This window comes from Pteropus alecto, unplaced genomic scaffold, assembly GCF_000325575.1.
Source record: "Pteropus alecto unplaced genomic scaffold, ASM32557v1 scaffold101, whole genome shotgun sequence".
In the NCBI taxonomy this organism is placed as follows: Eukaryota; Metazoa; Chordata; class Mammalia; order Chiroptera; family Pteropodidae; genus Pteropus; species Pteropus alecto.
Genome location: NW_006432945.1, coordinates 5,847,749 through 5,853,926, shown reverse-complemented (window position 1 = coordinate 5,853,926; position 6,178 = coordinate 5,847,749). Strand labels below are relative to the sequence as shown.

The following is a 6,178-nucleotide window of genomic DNA, read 5'->3' as shown; positions in this document are numbered from 1 at the left end:
TTTTTTTGCTTTACAAACTATTAAAAGTAGGAATCATGTTTTGTTCATCTTCATATCATCAACAACCAATGTTTGTTGGATGCCTTCGCATTCTTTCCCAGAATTCCAGAACATCCTGGTGCATTGCCTCTTCCTGTCAGCATCAGAGTTTTTGGTCGCAATAGACAGAAACAGATTCTGATTCAATTAGGCAAGGAGATGGATGACACTCCCACAATCAATCAGGGATGGACAATCAGCCTCCTAGATATACATTCCCACAAAATGACACACAGTGGATGAAGATTAAATTCCTCAAATCAGAGGATGCTCTTAGGAAAGGTGAACAAATTCTGAATAGCAAAAAGGAACTGTAAATATTCTGTGCATTATTCACTTTCTATTCTCTATACCATTGTACCAAATGCCATTCTCTCAAGATCTCTCTTTCTTCCCTAGAACAGATAAAACTGCACAACAGGTTGGTTTAATGACTTTAGGAATTTGACATCTGAAGACAGTGATCTTTCAATCATCCATCCATCCATCCATCCTTCCATCCATCCATCCCATAATACATATGAGAAGCCAATACTTGTTAATCACTGGGCAAAGTGCTCAGAAAAAGACCAGCAAAACAGACATACATGGTCCCTGCCCTCATGAAGCTTATTGTATGGGAGGTAGACAATGAACATGTAAGTTTACAAATTTAAAAAAGTGATAAGTGCCATGAAAGATGTAGGGATCCAATCTAGTTTGCCAAGTCAAAGTAGAAATTCCTGAGGAAGAGCTATTTAGTTAATTTGAAGGAAAAGCAAAAGTTCTTAGGTAAAAGGGAACCTTAGAAGTGTTTCAGGCAGAGGGAACTATGTGGAATGGTCGTATAATGGTAAAGATTATGACATATTCAGAATCAGAAAGAAGCCAATAAGCTTGAATAAAGACTGTGAGTCAGAAAGTACCAGGCAAGGAAGCTGGGGCCGAGGTGATGTGGGGTTAGGTCAGTCAGAGCTTCATAGAACATGTTAAGGAGTCTCTCCTTTATCTTAAGAGAAATGTTGAAATGCTTTAAGAAGAGGGGTACACGATGAGATTTGTATTTTAGTCAGCTCACACAGATTTCTGTGTGGGAGAATCTATTATAAGGATCAGGGGTTATTCGGGGAAACTAGATCAGGAGGCTACTGTAGGAGACCTTGTCGTTTGAATTAGAGGTGGGGACAATGTGGAGAAAGAGGGAGAGATGTATCTCAAAAACCTTAATAGTCAGTCATATTACTGGCATGCTTATGCTGAGTCTGCCTACTCACTAAGGTTGGTTTGCTTTCTGGTTTCCAAAATGTTAAGTACATATTTACTTACCTTACTCAGCTTTGTTAGGTTCAAAGTCCCTTGGAAAGAGGAACGGTTCCTTTAAAACAATTCTTTATCAGCCCAGAAACTCTGTGAGAGCTTGAATAAAAGATCATAATTCATTTTAAATGACAACATTTGAATTTAAAAATGGAACTCTTGACAGTGTTTGACAGTAGGAAGTTTTATGCGATCAGTTTCAGAAGCCAAACTATTAATTCAAGCAAGAGGTGCTGGTATTGTGTTCTGTTCTGCTTTGAAGGGGGTTCAGAACAGGTGCCACTTTGGCATCTGAATTATTTTGAGCTGGAGGCAGTCAAGACTCGGTGACCTCAGGAGAAAACTTTTACCGCTTTTAAAAATGTTCAAATTAGGGGCCTTATCCATAATATATGTTATCTCCAGAACTAAGTTTTTAAGACTTATCTTTAGGGCAGAGAAAACATCTGATTATTGAATATGTGCTCTTCTTATTGTCCTGAAAATGACCTTCCTCCCCTCTGAAGCCCCATGGTGCCTTATCTTATGAATGTTCTGTATACCTCATTTTCTTTCCTGTCTCTGAGCTTCTCATGTATGTAGGGGTCTCCTATGTACATGTATAATTAAATTTGGCTATTTTCTCTTGTTAATCTAATCTGTCTCATGGAGATTTGAGTATTGGACCAGTTGAAAGAACCTAGAGGGGTAAAGTTTTCTCCTCCCCTACAACCTTAATATTTGCAATTGTGAAATGATTCTCTTATTTTATACTGTATGAACTACCTCAATTTTTAGGTTTCTTTTAAACAGCTAAAAGAACTCAAAAGTGTTATGGAAATGAAGTCGTGAAGAGTTTGGCCCTGATCGTATAAAGAGGCTGAGAAAGAACGGGAACTGTGTGTCAGGTTTCCTTACTCTTAATCCGAAGCTCTTTCACAGCACCATGCACCTGGTTTTGGTAATTCGGACGACTGTGATATAAAGAATAAGGGTTATGTGTTAGTCATCTCCGTGCAATGCATCAGGAGTTACCACTTAGTAATTTTTCCACTCTGCCACTGCCTCTACCAGTTCCCAAAACCTTTCAACTAAACAATGCTCGTAATGTCACCATTAGTATTTACTTCTTTATATTAAAGTTTGTATTTCTTCATGCAAATACTTCTAGGCATGGTAATTAATGAAACTTAATCTTTCGAATACACATTAGTGTGGCTCTCTGAGTCAGATAATTTCCTAATAGGGCTGTTTGACCACTACATGGTAAAAAAAAAAAAAAAAAGAAAATGATTTCCTGGGGTGCTGAGGAAGCCAGATCAGAGAAGAAGACACTATGGATGAGGAAAAATAAAGAAAGGCTCAGGTGACTGAACACGAGCGTCACAGGTGATCTTGCCTAAAGCAGCAATTTACTTTTCTTATACAGAACACTCCTTTCAAGTCTTTTCATCTTCTTTCTTCATTTACAGATTTTAATGTTCTAGGAGTTCCAATTTAAGATCAATCTTACTGATAACTCAATTGAGAAAACAAATGCAGTTACATTCTGTACAAACATCTCTCAAATACGATCTTGTATATAATTAGGGGTGAAACATGTGTCCCATTAAAAAAAAAATACAGGATATTTTAAACAGATTGTTTATTATGAAGGAAATTACCGTCAGAACCAAAATTATTCTTCTTTGTTTCTGTTTCCATAGCTGATTTGATAATGATGGGGCTCTTTTAAATTGGGATTTTGTACATTTAGGCTGTGATTTATCTCTGCATCAGTGACATGAGAAACATTTTCAGCTGTTAGAAGGATGCAATACAAAAGAAAGTGGAGTAAATGAAAAATATTAATCTGGTATCATTGATTGTATTATAGTTACATAATTAAAATAATACCAACTGATACCAGTAATTACTGAGCCTGAAGATTCAGAATTTGCCTAATTCCTTTTCAACTCTCAAAGTTTACTTTAGCCATTTGGTAAATAATACATTTTAATTTAATTATAGTATTATAAGGTAAATAATACTATCTCATACTATAAAGTTAGTGCCCTGTTTTCGAAGAGATTCTTGTTGGTCGTTTCTGGATCACCCTATTCTTCTTTTCCTTACTCCCCTTCACTTTCCTCTCTCTCCCTTTCCATTTCCTTCTGCTCGCTCCATCTTTCCCTCTCTTCCTGAACTGATTTACTCTTATAATCACAGTGCGACTCAAGTTATTTGTCTACTCATAGACTCTCATTCAGTCTTTCTGCCCACATTTCCCCTTCTTATTCTTATAAACTATCCTATGTTAAAGATAGTAAAATAAAGATAACACTTTGTATTTCAGCTTTACTCTTTGTAAAACCCATGAATATTCTTATTAATGTATCTTCATGTTACAGTGCAAGTGAGGATGTTATCACCTGATGAGTTTCTAACACTTTAGCATAATCCATCGTAGATATTCTATAAATAATGTGATTAATGAAGAATATTTTTTAAAATACAGGACGATTGCGCTTGCAATATTAGATGATATTGCATGGTACTCAAAGCATAGCAATGCATATCATTATGCTAGATTTTGATCGATATACCTGCAAATCTTTATCAAGGAATGATGAAGCCTGATTCATGCAGTGGCTGCCATTGTTACCAAGTTATTGCTTTGAGGACAATTAGACTGAAGGAAATGGGTAGAGATTTATTGTGCACGTAAGATGCCTCATTGTGTTCCCCTAATTCTTATTCATATTCTCCAGCTCTCTTCCACATTGGTTTTAGGATTGCAGATGTCCATGTTACTGGGTTTACATCATTGGCTTCAAGCTGATAAGTTGGAAGATGTTATCGCACTTACTGTGTTTGATTAGAAAAATACTTTTAAAACAATATCTCTCAAGTTTTTCTTCTTCCTGCCAGAGAAGATTTTATCTCTTCAATGACTTTCAACTTGCATTTGTTTGACTGATGGTATTTTGATGGGAGAGATCTAGGTGCACAGCTTTAATGTGGCGACATTACCATAAGATGTTATATCTTATCTTCCTGTAACTTACAAACCCCTTTCATCCAGAACCAAAGCAGGCATTATCTGTTTCCAGGTAAGATTAGAAACTGACGGCAAAGACTGAACTCCTAAGAGTACTATTGCATTGAGTTTGGTATTTTAGAGAGTTGGAAATGTATTTGATTCTTGAAGTAGTTTCCTGATTATTCCAGACCTTGAAGATTATCAAATTAATTTTTTTAATTAGTATTTTAAAATGTATTATTTTTATAAGATGTAAGGTAATTTTATTAAAGTTACAAAAATCACAAATATTTAAATGTTATAGTGTATAAAGACATAAAAATGTATACGTAATCAATATATATTAGATAACTGCATTTGAGATAACCAAAGCAAATTTCAGGGTAAAAAAATACCAACTGTTATATATTGATATGCAAATTATTACACTATAAAACATTAAAATTATTTATTACAACTTGTTCCTTGGTTGCCTTTCTGGAGTCTGGTGAGCACACTGTTGAGCAATAGTACAAAATAAAAAGGAATACAAATAAACAAGAAAAAGATTATGAAACATGACTGGTGCAATGAAAGAAAAAAATTTTAATTTCCAAAGTTAAAGTTAATTAAAAACACGTTAGTGATTAGTGACCAATGAGCTTGGATCCACATACTCAATCAATTCATTTTCTTCCTTTTATTGTGCTACTAATATAATAAAAACTTGGATAGAGAGGCAGTTATAACAGGCAAAAATAGGAAACGCACACAAAAAATGCCTAAATAAAGTACATACATGATCTTGATTGCAAAATGACAAAAGATTCTAATGATATATTTTCTTTCGATTCTTTACTCGGCCTACTAGACTAAAAGAATACTTAACTTGTGATACCTTCTAAATCTTCTTTTTAATGGACTATTTGGCAAATAGTCTTTGACTTTTTTCATCCTAGTTCTTTTGCATTCTGCTTTTTATTGCCTACAATTACTTTTAGAATGAGGGGCCGTCTGTATATTAAATTGATTATTCATCGCTTTTCTACCTTTGGCTAAGATCAAGTGTAGTATCTGTTCTTATCAGTTTAATATTTAATTATTCATAGAAGTTAAGAGGTTGATGTAAATGAACATGTAGGGGATCCTAACGAGTCATTGGAAGTCTCTGTGGTATTTGGAGTATTTTGGTGCCTCTGTGGTATTTGGATTATTTTGAGCTAAAAGCAATCGAGACCCAGCAGGATCAAGAGAAACTTCTGCCCGCCCCCTTCCCCCTTTATAGAAGAATTTGTATTAGGGGCCTTGCCCATAATAAGAGATTATCAGAGATAAACTTTTCTTGACCTGTCTATATGTCAGGGCAAACTACTAATTACCAAACATCTGCTCTTATGATGCTGGTGGCCTTTCTCCCTTCTGGAGCCCCAAGTCACCTTACCTCATCCTCAGCTCAGAATGTCGTGTATACTTCATTTTCCCTTTCTGTCTCTGAACCTCTCACGTACGTGAAGTTCTCGTGTGCACACAACTAAATTTGGTTTTCTCTTGTCAATCTGTCTCATGTCCATTTGATTATTCAACCAACCAAAGAACCAGAGGAGGGAAGGGGGAAAATAACTAAAGAGCCCGTCCTTCTTTAGTTATTTTCAGACCCGTTCTCTTTCTTTATTGAGGGATAGGGGTTAGAAAGTGTGGTCCCAGAGGACATCGGAAGGAAGGGTAGATGCTGCTGAAGGAGAGAGGATAATAACATAAGTTCGGAGACCCTGAAACATACTTGAGCTTCAAATTCAACAAGTTTTCTTGTTGGTGTTTGTCATTATTTCCTGGAGGAAAAATATCAGTTTATGTCTTGGTTCT

General features: G+C 35.6%; 1 pseudogene; it reads left to right on the top strand.

Annotated features, from left to right (window-relative positions):
* The first annotated feature begins 5,351 nt into the window (after positions 1–5,351).
* LOC112476527 lies at positions 5,352–5,466 on the top strand (annotated as a pseudogene).
* The last annotated feature ends 712 nt before the right edge of the window (positions 5,467–6,178 follow it).